This window comes from Aristolochia californica, unplaced genomic scaffold (genome assembly GCF_029961685.1).
Source record: "Aristolochia californica isolate CCGP_79_NKW_82.1479 unplaced genomic scaffold, dmAriCali1.0.hap1 SCAF_7, whole genome shotgun sequence".
NCBI classification, from domain to species: domain Eukaryota; kingdom Viridiplantae; phylum Streptophyta; class Magnoliopsida; order Piperales; family Aristolochiaceae; genus Aristolochia; species Aristolochia californica.
Window position 1 is genome coordinate 31,423,805 of NW_027182268.1, and position 12,595 is coordinate 31,436,399.

A 12,595-nucleotide genomic window follows, 5' to 3' on the forward strand; every position below is an offset into this window, starting at 1 on the left:
CACTGGTTCAGTGCCCATCTTCAACCGAATACGATGATCACAAGCACGTATGGGGGGAAGGGCAGCTGGCTCCTTAAATAAGTCCGCAAATTTTGTCAAGATAGTGGGTAAATGATCTCGATCGGAATTCTGAGCAATGATAGTCTGGAGAATGCAATGTGGCTGAGCGTGGTGTTGTGGAGTCAATAGCACACCGAGTCACACAACGAAGAAGACAACAATAACTCACTCAATAGGATTTAATTCTTATATTTCTTTTGGTAGGATGTATTTCTTATATTGTTTTAAGTAGGAGTTATTTCTAATTACTTTATATGTAAGGTCATTATGGGGAATTATTGTAACCCTAACCCTAAAACTCCTTGATGTGACCTATTTAAGGGAAATTTATGAATGAAATAGGAAGCTTTAAGATTTTAGAATAACCTAGTCTAAACAAGTTGAGATCACCTCTTGATCTCAAGTTTAGGGTTTACTCCAAAAATCCAACCTATCCTTCACCCTCCATTGCCATCCATCTTCACCCAAACTCATCCCTCATCATCCATACTAAAAAAAGGAGCTTCCTACCCCTTTTCCGAACCCAAAGAGAGGATCTTCTCTCATCACCAGCGTCAACAAGAAGTTGGTTCAATTCCCTCTTGACGAGCAGCAAAAGAGGAATAATTCTGGTTCTTTCATGTGAAGGGTTAGAACAACTCTTCTTGCTGGGAATTCATCACAAAAATAGAGCAAGTACAGCCATCAACGTGATCCAAGGCTGCCCCATCAAGCTAGGTCTGCAAGTCCTAGAATGAACAGCATAAAATCAGGGTTGAAACCCTGATTAACGTGAGCTAAAAAGGTATTTCTCCATTCTTTTTCCACCTGAATTACTTCCCTTCTAGCTATAACTTTAGCACTAGAATGAGATCATAAAAAGGGAGACTGATCACTGGTGTAAGAGTACCCAAAGAAGAGACCTTTAACCCGCCTTACCGAGTCCAGCAACTTAGTACCAGTGCTGAATTCACAACTCCCACGCCGTGTTACTCGATCCATGACCCGGGACCGTAACAACTTGGTATCAGAGCAGGGTAACATGGGGGATAATATCAGTAATGAAGAAATCCAAATCAGGATATAAAATATAGAAGATAGCCTTGAAATAGCACAACCAGTGTTGGGAAAGGTTTGCAGTTTGGAAGAAGAGATAAGCCGAGTCATTAGCATGCTACAGGAGTTGAGGACAGAGAGACATCAGAGTCCAGAGGTGAGAGAGGTTGCTCAACCATTTCATAGAAGAGGGGAACAGTGGCCTGGGTGCACTGCTGTCCAAGGACGTCAGCATGGAGGCACAATCCCAAGGTACACCAAGTTAGAATTTTCCTCTTTCAATGGTTTTGTGGATCCCTTAATTTGGTTGCATAGATGTGAATTTTTTTTTGAACCAAGGGACTACTGAATGGGATAAGGTGCAACTAGCCTCTTTCCATATGACAGATGAAGCCATGTTATGGGTGACTCAAGTAGAGAAAGATAGACCGGGAATGACTTGGGGAGAATTTAAAAATCTATGCACAGTTAGATTTGGGCCTCCCGCCAACAGCAACCCCCTGGGAGAGTTAGTCCTATTGAGACAAACGGGTGCGGTGGAACAATATCAAAAACTATTCCAGGAAAAGTTGGCTCATGCTGGTGAGAGGGTATTGGTTGACCAGCAGGTCTCCTTATTCACAGCCAGTCTCAATGAGTATTTATGGCTAGAGGTAGAACTCATGCCCACGGATCTAGCTCATGCCATGAATATGGCCCAAGCAGTGGAACAACGACAACAGCTGCAGCAATATAAGCCGGGTTGGTCGAGTGAGAGGAACACTTCCTCCACGTGGCAAGGGTGCCGCTATAATTCATCTCATGGAGCATCTACAGCAGCACCATCCAGACACACTCCGACTACGACTCGGGTAGCCGATCCCCGCTCTGGTAATTCCCCTACTGAGCTTTATAAAAAAATTGACAAGTGCAAAGATGGCAGAAAGGCGGCCCAAAAATCTTTGTTGTAACTGCGATGAGCAGTATCGGGTTGGACACCAATGTAAACGCTTGTCTTGGCTCGACGTGGAGGATTCAGAGGATCCAGAGGATATTATCGAGGAGGAACCACCAGAGATATCCTTGCATGCTATTACGGGGTAGAAATCGCCTACTACAATGCAAGTCTGAGCTCATGTCATCGACCGAGAAGTGGTGGGACTAGTCGACTCGGGGAGTACACACAATTTTATGAGTTTGGCAGCCGCACAACATCTCCTGCTCCAGATACACACTCATCCGACAGCCACCGTCTCAGTGGCCAATGGCGAGAAGGTCCCTAGCTATGGGATTAGTAAGGCGGTAACTTTTTCCATTGGATTTAATTAATTTAATGCGGATTTTTTTGTTATTCCCCTGGCAGGATTTGATATGGTATTAGGCATTAAAGGGTTACAAATGTTGGGGCCCATTCTGTGGGACTTTTCGGCTTTAACCATGAGCTTTGATTTGGCCGAAAGTCAGGTGCTCTTACAGGGTTGTCAGGTGGACAAGGCCCACCGCATGCACACTTTGTAGACACAGGATCAGCCAATAGTACTAGTGATGGTTTGGTTGAGGAGTTTTCTGACCTCTTTCAGGAGCCTTCGGGGTTGCCTCCCATGAGGCATTGTGACCACAGGATCTATCTGAAACTAGGTTCTAAGGTAGTGGTCGTGCGACCATACCATTACCCACACCTTCAGAAGGACGAGATAGAGTGTCAGTGCCATGAGATCTTTAAACAGGGTCTTATTCGTCCCAGCCGCTCCCCATTCTCTTCACCCGTCTTACTTGTGAAGAAACATGATGGGACATGGAGGTTCTGTATGGATTATCGGGAGTTGAACGTGCAGACAGTAAAAGACAAGTTCCCGATTCCGGTAGTGGATGAGCTTCTGGATGAGTTACATGGGTCGTGGTTATTCACTAAACTCGACCTCCGTTCGGGATACCATCAGGTCTAGATGCACCCCTCTGATATCAAGACGATGGCATTCCGAACGCACCATGGCCACTTTGAGTTCGTCGTCATGCCGTTCGGGTTATCCAATGCACCCTCCACTTTTCAAGCTTTGCTGAACGAGGTATTTAGCCCCTATCTTCAAAATTTTGTTCTTGTATTTTTCGATGATATTTTGATATATAGCAAGTCGGCTGAGGAGCACTTGGCACACTTGAGGATTGTTTTTTACTTGTTAAGAGCATATCAGCTCTATTTGAAACATTCCAAGTGTTCTTTTGTGGCTTCACATGTGGGGTATCTGGGACACATTATCTCACATGAGGGGGTTACAGTGGATCCCGAGAAGATCCGAGCTATTCCCGAGTGGCCGTAGCCACAGTTGTGTTCTACATTACGGGGATTTTTTGGTCTTGCGGGCTACTACTGTAAATTTATTCAGAACTATAGGCCAGTGTCAGGACCATTGACAAGTTTACTCAAGAAAAATTACTTTATTTGGAAAAAGGGGGCCACCACGTCGTTTGTGGCACTCAAAGCTGCCCTCGCATCCACGCCAGTATTACAACTTCCCAACTTTGACGAATTATTCGTGGCAGAGTGTGACACTTCGGGTGTGGGCATTGGGGCCATTTTACAGGAGCTAGGCCGTCCTATTCCATATTTTAGCAGATAGTTTGCAGTCCATCATCACAAGCTGGCAGCCTATGAGTGCGAATTGATTGGGTTGGCCAAAGCGATCCAACATTGGAGGCCTTATCTCTGGGGCCGGGCTTTTCTCATACGCACGGATTAGTACAGCCTTAAATTCCTACTAGAACAGCGTTTGACGACATCGCCACAGCAGCACTGGATCAGTAAGTTGTTGGGGTTTGACTTCTCGATGGGTTATCATGCGGGGAGATTAAATAAGATGGAGATGCCTTGTCACGGTGTTTTGAAGATCAGCAGTCGGTCTATTCTATCAGCCAGCCGATATTTCTCATTCTGGACTTGGTGCGAGAGGCACATGCCACTAACCCTGCACTGCAAGAACTGCATCAGAAGATCTTGGAAGGGACAATGAATTTCAAGTGGTCCATCCAGGATTCCCTTATTTATTACAAGCAGCGAATTTTCCTTCCACCAGAGTCCGAGTTGATTCCAGCTATTCTCTCGCCCTACCATGATAGTACATACGAGGGGATTCAGAAGACCTTGCACAGAATTCGAGCTGATTTTTACTGGTAAGCCATGAAACCCTCTATTACGACTTATGTGGGCGATTTTCAGGTGTGCCAGTGCAACAAAGCCGAGCACTTGAGTCCAGCCGGTCTTCTCCAGCCTCTGGCCCTTCCTACGCAGGTTTGGGCTGACATTTCAATGGATTTTGTGAAAGGCCTACCCCTCTCCATAGGCAAATCCGTACTTTTCATAGTGGTTGATAGATTCTCCAAGTACGGGCATTTTATACCGATGGCTCATCCATATACAACAATACGGGTTGCTCAGACTTTCATGGAGCAGATAGTCCACTTACATGGCATTCCAGAATCCACTGTGAGTGACAGAGATGCAGTTTTCACGAGCACCTTTTGGAGGGAACTGTTTCGCTTGAGTGAGACGAAATTGAAGATCTCCTCCGCCTATCATCCACAGACAAACAGGCAGATTGAGGTGGTGAACCGCACCATCGAGATGTATCTATGGTTCTTGGTGGGGGATTGTCAACGGCAATGGGTTCAATGGCTTTCGTGGACCAAATACTATTACAACACTTTGTTTCACTCTGCATCGGAATCTACTCATTTCTGGGTTATATATGGCCGGGATCCACCTTGCCTTCTCTCATACAACCCAGAGTCCACCCGCATGGACATGATTGATCAGGCATTCATAGACCGGGATCTGCAGCTACAGAATATCACAGAATGGCTACGACGTGCCCAAGCTCAGATGAAGGACGTATACGACAGAGGCATCCGTGAGATCTCTTTTGAGGTTGGAGAGTATGTGTGGCTACGACTCTAGCCCTACTGTCAGCAGTCTCTAGCGGGACCTCCACGTCATAAGCTCTCACCCAGATTTTTTGGGCCATTTCCCATTCTTCGATGCGTGGGACCAGTCGCCTATCAACTCAAATTATCGGACACAGCCAGAATTCACGATGTGTTTCATGTCTCTCTTTTGAAGCCGCATTCCGGAGCACAGCCTACATCCACTCCATTCCTACCACCATTTGATAATGGCGAGGTTATTCTTAACCCAACTACAGTGTTATGCGCACGGCTGACCAATGACCATTGGGAGATTCACATTCAGTGGACAGAAACTGACCCCCACGCTGCAACATGGGAAAGTGTGGACATCTTCAAACAAGTCTACCCAACTTTTGAGCTTGAGGACAAGCTCTTTCTCCATGGGGAGGCAGATGTTGTGCACTCAATAGCACACCGAGTCACACAACGAAGAAGACAGCAACAACTCACTCAAAAGGATTTAATTCTTATATTTCTTTGAGTAGGATTTATTTCTTATATTGTTTTAAGCAGGTGTTATTTCTAATTACTTTATATGTAAGGCCTTTATGGGGAATTATTGTAACCCTAACCCTAAAACTCCCTGACGCGACCTATTTAAGGGAAAGATATTAATGAAATAGGAAGCTTTGAGATTTTAGAATAACCTAGTCTAAATATGTTGAGATCACCTCTTGATCTCGAGTTTAGGGTTTACTCCAAAAATCCAACCTATCCTTCACCCTCCATTGCCATCCATCTTCACCCAAACGCATCCCTTATCATCCTTACTAAGAAAAGGAGCTTCTTGCCCCTTTTCCGAGCCCAAAGAGAGGATCTTCTCTCATCACCAGCGTCAACAAGAAGTTGGGTTCAATTCCCTCTTGACGAGCAGCAAAAGAGGAATAATTCTGGTTCTTTCACGTGAAGGGTTAGAACAACTCTTCTTGCTGGGAATTCATCACGAAAATAGAGCGAGGACAGCCATCAATGTGAGCCAAGGCTGCCCCATCAAGCTAGGTCTTCAAGTCCTAGAATGAGCTGCATCAAATCAGGGTTGAAACCCTGATTAATGTGAGCAAAATAGGTATTTCTCCATTCTTTCTCCACCTGAATTACTTCCATTCTAGCTATAACTTTAGCACTAGAATGAGAACATAAAAAGGGAGGCTGATCACTGGTGGAAGAGTACCCAAAGAAGGGACCTTTAACCCTCCTTACCGAGTTCAGCAACTCAGTACCAGTGCTGGATTCACAACTCCCACGCCGTGTTACTCGATCCATGACCCGGGACCGTAACACGTGGGTGCCATGGAGGGTGAGGGACTGGAAATCTCATAGAATTGGCCCCAATTGCTGTAGCCATTTAATCCCCAATACTAAATCGAATCCAGCAAGTGGTATGACCAAGAAATCTGCCACAAAGGTGTTCCCTTCTATAACAAATGGAACAACTGAATAGATACCCACACTGGTCACCTTGTCCTCATTTGCCACAGAGACTAAAATGCCCGAATTATTTTGAAATGATAAGCCCAGCTACTGTGCGACTGGTTGGCAGAGGAAATTATGGGTGCTACCTGAGTCAACCAAAGCGAGTATAATTAGATTCTTGATGGTGGCGTAAACTTGCATGGTGTTTGTGCTGTGCAACCTAGTCATGGTGTGGAGGGAAATGGTGGGTTCCTCCACTTCAGTTTCCATTTCATCCTCGGGTATGTCCCCTTCCTCTGGATCATCCACCTCTAACCAAAAGAGACTTTTGCAAAGATGACCGGTTATATATTTCTCATCACAATTGAAGCAAAGCCCTTGAGCTTGCCTTTGGTCCATTTCGGCCTTGGAAAGATGTTTGATAAATTGGGGTGGGGGAGTGGACATGGGAGGCTGTGGGAGAGTTGTGGGGGATGAGGCTTGGCACAAGGGAGGTGGAAAATTTCAGGGAACACCAGGGGGATTGCGGCCTGGCCAAGGGGGTCTCTGACTCAAGGATTCCTTTAGGATACGCTGTTTGGTATCTAGAGTGCGGGCCAAGTTCATGGCATGGGCCAACGAGGGGGGGGGGGGGGGGGGGGGGGGGGGGGGGGGGGGGGGGGGGGTCTGTTTGTTCCCCTTGAGGCGGAGGGCCTCAACAAGTCCAGTAGTAAACAAGTGGACATATTGGTCTCGGCGCACCAACTGACTGGCTCAGGCGAGCTTCAATAGAACCAGTTTGTTTGAGATTGACTAAATCTCCAAGGGGGTTGCTGCGTGCTGGAGGACCAAACCGTAGCATGCAATAATCTTTTAAAATATCCCAATCATACACATGGTGCTCATTTTTAAACTGGTGGTACCACAGAAGCTCTTCATCAAGCATGTCCTCGGGCGGGGTTCGTTGATTGAAAAAGAAATGGTCACACCGGTGTAACTAAATCAAAGGTTGGAAGACCCATCATAAGTTGGAAAGTCTAACTTGGTGTACCTTGGAACCGTCAGGGTGCCTCCAGGGAAGGAGGTGTGTGGCGCAAATCAGTAGGAGGAGGGTGGTACAAATGAGGAGGTCATGGTGAGGGAGGGTCGGACGACCTGGAGGAAGGCCCCAGCTGCGCTGTGATCTTGGAAAACCCATCTTCCATGTGGGCCATCATTTGTTGGAAGTGGTCTTTGAGACCGAAGATTTCCTGATTCATTACGTCAACTTGGGATTGCATTTCAGCACGATTTTCTTCCACAAAATTGCGAATATCAGCAAGGGAAGAGGAATCACCTATGGTGGTCTTGTCTGATACCACGATGTTAGGTCCCCTTACCATGGATCGTGTCACCCAACGATCTCCTCTTGCTTCCAGGTTGGGTGATGAGGTAGGAAGGGATTTTTGATTCTTAGAACGACCTATGCTTGACGAACATTGAGCTTTTGGAAGGAGCTCCACCCTTAGGCCTCATTAGAGAGAGTACCTAATCTCATTTAACACTAGATTGGAGAATGCTTACCCTTTAATTAAACTCACGTCCCTATAAAGGGAATTAGGGAATGACGCACAAGGCCCAAGCAAGTGGCCAAGGTTCAACCAAATTACAATAATACCAACTAATAAATTAAAGGTGCAAATTACATAAACTACCCTCTTCGCCGACTAGCCACTCTTGATGCTATGGAGTCCATAACAGTCTACTGGTTTGCATCCCATCATTCGTGTCTCCTCTAGTAGATCAAGGGCATACTTCCTTTGGGATAGCACAATCCCATGTTTGGATTGTAATACTTCAATACCCAAAAAATATTTGAGTAGTCAAAGATCCTTCATCTTGAATTCAGCACATATTTTTTCCTTTGTTTTCTGGATGCCCTCGGAATCACTACCAGTTAAAATGATATCATCAACATATATAGCCAGAATCACCTTACCTCTCTGTGTATTTTTAATAAATATTGAGTGATCTCCAGAGCATCTGTAACGGCCGGCCAGTATGATGGCTTGACTAAATTTCTCAAACCATGCCTGAGGGGATTGCTTTAGACCATATAAAGATTTTTTTAGGTGGCATACTAACTCCCCCTCAACCACATACCCAGGTGGTTGTTGTATATAAATTTCTTCTTTAATATCACCATTAAGAAATGCATTTTTCACATCAAGATGATATATCGGCCATGATGAATTGGTCGCCAGAAATAATAATATACGTACCGAGTTCATTTTTTCCACTGTAGAGAAGGTTTCTTCATAATCAATTCCATAACACTGAGTATAACCTTTGTCAACCAGTCGAGCCTTCAGTCGTGCAATTGACCCATCCGGATTATGTTTGACAATATAAACCCACTTGCAACCAATAGGTTTATTATCTGTTGGAAGAGGAACCAGTGACTATGTATGATTGTCATTAAGTGCTTTCATTTCTTCAACCATTGTTGCCTTCCACCCTGGATGTTGTAGAGCCTCCTGATAGGACTGTGGATCAGATATGGAGGAAATAGAAGAAAAAAACTGACAACATAAAGGTGAGAGGTGATGATGAGACACAAAATTTGAAATGGGATGAGAAGTCGAAGGTCTAGTGCAAGATCTAGGTTATTTCCTTATAGCAATAGGACGAGTATCATATTGAGGGCCAAAAATAACTATTGATGAAGGACTTACCTCTGTTGGATCCGTTAACTCGGTAGGTGTGGTGTTGGCCACTTGCTCAGGGGGTTGAATAATCTTTGTATCACGAGGCACAACCGGTCGAGGAGAACCTGTTATTGAGGACAGACCAGGAGAGCACTATCAAAATAAAATGAGGAATCTTAAAAAAAATGGTACATCCCTGGACACAAATAAATGTTGAACAGTGGGACTATAACAAACATAACCCTTTGTTGTACGAGAGTATCCCAAGAAGATACACTTGATAGATTTAGGATCAAGTTTTTTGTATCTAGGAAATGAATTATGAACAAAACATTGACATCTGAAGACTTTCAAAGGTAGTGAAAACGGATCATCATTTGGTAATACTCTAGAGTAAGGAGATTTATTACCAAGAATGGAATATGGTAGACAATTTATAAGAAACCAAGCCGTAAGGACTGCATGAGGCCAATAAAAGTATAAAACTTTCATGGCATATAATAAACTTCGAGCTACCTCAAGAATATGACGATTTTTCCGTTTGGCTACACCATTTTTTTGAGGAGTGTAGACACGTGATGTTTGATGGTTAATGCCATTTTCTTGACTAAATGAATCAAGGTCTTTGGAAACATATTCTTTGGCATTATCAGACCGGAGAATTTTTATTTTTTGACCAAATTGTGTGAGTACCATAGCAGGAAATGACTAAAACATAAATGGTATCTCAAAACACTCCTAAATTATAAACAATCAAGTTGTGAGAGTGAAATCATCAATAAATGTAATAAAATGTTTTGCTTGAGAAATGTTGGAGACACTCAAGGACCCCCAAATATCAGTATGAATTAAAGAAAATGGACTAACATTTTTGACTTCTGGATGAGGAGAGTATGTACTCCTTTAATGTTTACTCAAATGACAAACCTCACAATGAAATTTTGACCTTACTTTAAGAGAAGAAAACATCTAACGAAGAGATTGTGTAGATGGATGTCCCAACCTATTGTGCCATAACCGTGTCTCATTTTCAGTAGTGGAAACCATATCCTTTTTTGGCACGTCCAAGTAGTAAAGCCCCCCTTTTTCATGGCCTCCACCAATCACTGCTTCGTTATAAGATCCTGAAAGACCCATGAAGTGGGTGAGAAGGTAATAAAGAAATTAAAATATTTTGTTAGGTGACTAATAGATAATAGATTCAAATGGAAAGTATGAATGAAAGGAATATCAGCGAGTGAAAGTGATGGTGTGTCAGAAGTGGAACCTTTCCCTTGGACTTTGGTTTGAGAACCGTCAGCTATGGTAACAAACTTGTGTGAAAGACTCGGATATAGAGAATGTAATAAATTTTTTTTACCTGTAAGATGATCGGAGGCTCCTGAGTCAATTATCCAGGATGAAGATGAAGCAGATAGCATACCTGAATCGGTAGTGGCAACAGTAGTTGTTGAGGAACAAGGAGAAGAACCTAGCATTGTCATCGGTATAATTTTTCTGTTCTGCTGATTATGTGAGATGTTCTTCTTTTGTATCACTTACAAAGGCTTGATTAGCCCTTGTCAATTCTAACTGTCCATTACCTTTATAGCATATTTCTTTATAATGGCCATATTGTCCACAGTAACTGCATTCCTTGGAATCCTTGTAATAGCATTGATCTATACTGTAGCCAAATTTCTTACAATGAGTACATTCTTTCCCATATGCTCTTCCATCACCAGTCCTTCCACCTCTTCCTCTGCCTCCTCTATAACTTCTAACTCGGCCTCGGCCACGGCCTCTATGATCGGAATACATAGCAGATGACACTTCAGTAGAGGAGGAAGAAGTTTCTGGAATACGAAGTAGTGTTGCACATACATCATCAAACTTGGGGATAGTAGAACCACTCAGAAGTTGACTCTTGGCAATCTCAAGATGGGGTTTAACATTTGCCAAATAGTAGTAATTAAGGCTTCCTTCTGCTTGTCTTGGATAGAAATATTTTTTGTTGAAGGCTGAGCTAACTTCCACTCTTGAAGAAAGCATCTAAAGCGGGCCAAGTACTCGTGGATATTTTCTCCTTGTTTAGTATTCAACATTCTTTGCAGAATGTCATATGGTTTATGTAGAGTATTCAGGCAAGAGTAAAGTTTAGCACATGTCTCCCAAATTTTTTACCAGTGTCAAGATGAATGATATTATTTGAGACATGTTCTTCCATGTTATTGATTAGCCAATTAATCTCTAAAGCATCATTTTCAACCATTTTTTTAAAAAAATATCATCTTCATCAATCGGTGGTCCTCGGGTGATGAGGTGACCAAGTAGGTATTTTATTATAAGGAACCTCCAAACCGATGTAGACAACTCATGAAATTTGATACCCCACATAAGGGTATGATGGTAAATCTCAGTATATCACTTTCGATATTCATATTCTCTTCAGCATATTCTCTTCAGCCATGACAAGCCCTTCTTCAAAACATTCTAATAATAACACCAAGTAGTACTTTTCCAACAACTAGATGTGTGAGGAATTTTAGCATTGATGCTAAATTATTATTCTGATTTTTTCCTCTATTACCACTCATAAGAGACTCAATAACAATCTTCTATATTAGGGGACTCTTGTTCCCACAAAAAAAAGTCCAGCAATCATATCGTGGACTGGTCTCGATTAACAAAATTTCAAAACTGACAAAACTATTTTGATAGCTTCTTCTTGATAGAGAGGCATGCATATCCATAATATAATAAGATGAAAGCACTAACATACTCATCTTTAAATCATCTTCTAAATTTGGACACCAGTAACATCAAGAAAAAAAAAATTTAAGCACTTATCTCATGGCTTGTGATCTTCCTTCACAAAAGAGCCTTCTTTGAGTGGTGTTGATCATCACTTCTTTAGAGCATTCCTTTGATGAGGGACCCTAAATTTAATACTCTGGTACTATGTTAAATTTAGGATCCCTTTTCCAATATTCTGAGCAAGAGAAAGAAGAAAGAAAAAGAAGAAAAGGGAAGAAGAACTCTCAGGTAGAGAGAAGAAAAAATAAAAGAGAAAAAGAGGTATGCGCCAAGCAAAGAGAGAGGGAGAGAATAAGTCAAGAAGGAGATGTGTAAATTGATTAATTACGAATTACAATACCTCTATTTATAGTAGAGGAAGAGACAAAGTCCTTATACAATTAGCCTTTCAATCTCCTAATTACATTCCAACTCTAACTATCTAAGATAAGTCTATTCAAAATAATCTACTAGAAGACTAATATGAGTTGAACTAGAACACTTTCTTCAATCACGTGAATATTAGGGAGGAGGCCAGCTCGTGGTCTTATCCTTATGGGTCCCTCATGATCTTCCAGCTTATCTTGATAAGGTTGGCAACTCGTGGGATATTTGTGGGTCCCACTTGATCTTCAAGTCTTCTAACTCATTTAAGCTTGTGCTAGCTTGGGAGAGAACTCTTCTTGTTGTCTTACGTCCTCATGGTG